The sequence below is a fragment of the Triticum dicoccoides genome, chromosome 3A (assembly GCF_002162155.2).
Source record: "Triticum dicoccoides isolate Atlit2015 ecotype Zavitan chromosome 3A, WEW_v2.0, whole genome shotgun sequence".
Lineage (NCBI taxonomy): Eukaryota > Viridiplantae > Streptophyta > Magnoliopsida > Poales > Poaceae > Triticum > Triticum dicoccoides.
The window spans coordinates 323,337,707-323,339,529 of NC_041384.1; the positions used below are offsets into that span (position 1 = coordinate 323,337,707).

The window sequence follows — 1,823 nt, forward strand, 5'->3', positions numbered from 1 at the left end:
TCACCCATCTTCTCCCTGAGCCGGACTGGGACACCGCCACGCCCGAGCGCACACCCCAAGGCCGACCCGGGTTGAACCCAACGCCCTAGCCGACCCCATGACCCCCCTGGATGCCTAAGAGTTCCTAGGGTTCCCTACAGCCTCGCACGCCCCTTCTCGCTTCGCCACTGCTTCCAGAGCTCGGCCACTCGGGATTTGGATCTCATTGTCGAGCTCCGTGTCCGCCGCCGTTCACCGGACGCTGCCGTCCCCGTAAGAGCACCCCGAGCCTTTCGTCTTCCCTCGTCCGATTCCCCTCTCCACACCGTTTTCTCCTAACATCTTCTAGTGGCCAGAGACGCAGCAGAGCAAGAGCAATGAGCTCGTCCGCCGCCGCCGGAGCACTGCCGCCATTCATGAGCTCACCGTCACTGGTACAATGCACCTCGCCGCCGTCCAACACCACCACCACCTCCGCCGCTCGAAGCCGCATCCGCCCGCCCCTTCTACCTCGTCGGAGCACTGCCGGAGGGCCACCACAGCCAACGCCCAACCGCCGCCGCCGTTTCCCCCTGTTCTGGTGAGCACACGCGCACACCACACGTGCCCAGCCAATTGGCAGCTGACACATGGCGCTCCGCTACAGTGCCGCACAGGAGTTGCTACAGCCCAGGAGTTTTCAGCTGTTTTTTCTAGTTTTTCATCCAAAGTTCAATTAGCTACAACTTCTTTTCTTGATATCCTTTTTAGGTGATTATTTTTCCTATTCACTCACAAAAATCATCTCTTTAGGTGATTCTTTTTCCTATGCACTCACATGTTTGCACAATTCAAATTTGTATTCGTTTGAATTCAAATCAAATCTTCCGGAGGTCGTAACTTTCAAACCATTTATCAGAATCGATTTTTTCTTTTTGCGTTGTGCATGTAGTGCAATTTAGGTGTTACTAAGCTACTGTTGTTGGGTTTTGAATGGTTTTCATGCTGTTGTTTTTATCTTAGCTTTATACGAACTTGGGTGATTGATTTGCTGTATTGTGTGAAACGTGTAGATTGTCCGGAGTGCGACGCGAGCTATTGTCAGGAGTGTGACTTTCTGAACCAGAACCAAGGCAAGTTACATGTTGACCATCCTTTACCTATTGTATTCTATGCATGGAGTTATATCACACTATGAATATATGCATGTATAGGATTATTATATTATTATGCTATATTATTGAGCTATATCCTGTCATTGCAGATCGTGGTAGTTGTAGTTTTGCTATGCTTTGTAGACGGGGTGGTTCGAGTATTCATTGAGCTTGTGTGAGGATTATATATTTAATAAATTGAGTGGTAACTAAGGATTTAACTCACCTCTGGGCGGAAGTGGTATTGCTTGGTATTGAGGGAAGGCATCATGGGGTCTTGCACATTTTCTAAGGCCATGCACTCATGAGAGTGCACCCTAAGTGGAATGTCGCCTAGGTTCAAAAAGATCAGACAGACTTAGTGACTAGTAGCTTCCATATGCGGCCACTAGCTACATGGTCTCTGGCTTAGTTGATTAGTTGTTGGAACCCTGTCCCAGACATTGTCGACAGATGTAGCATATGTAGGTGGGATGTGGCCGTCAGGTGGTTAAGGGAACCTCTTCTGAAAGACTTCGCCTCAATCTTCGGATTGGGTCCAGTTGGTAAAGCTGACTGAACTCTGTAGAGTATTAAAACTAATCATGATTAGTCGTGCCCCCGGTTATGGGTAAATTTGAGTGACTATGCCATTACAGTTGTTGGATGATCTTGACAGATGTGACACTTAATAAATTTATGGGCAACCTAATAAAGGTTAGGTTGGAGTTG

General features: G+C 48.3%; 1 long non-coding RNA gene across 2 annotated transcripts; it reads left to right on the top strand.

The window, feature by feature from the left end:
• The first annotated feature begins 12 nt into the window (after positions 1-12).
• On the top strand, positions 13-1,370 carry LOC119271553. 2 transcript variants are annotated; one of them, XR_005134599.1, is made up of 3 exons: positions 13-252; positions 329-559; positions 1,032-1,370. It is a non-coding gene; the product is annotated as an uncharacterized LOC119271553 (long non-coding RNA). The 2 variants fall into 2 exon arrangements; XR_005134598.1 differs by having other exon boundaries at positions 336-559.
• The last annotated feature ends 453 nt before the right edge of the window (positions 1,371-1,823 follow it).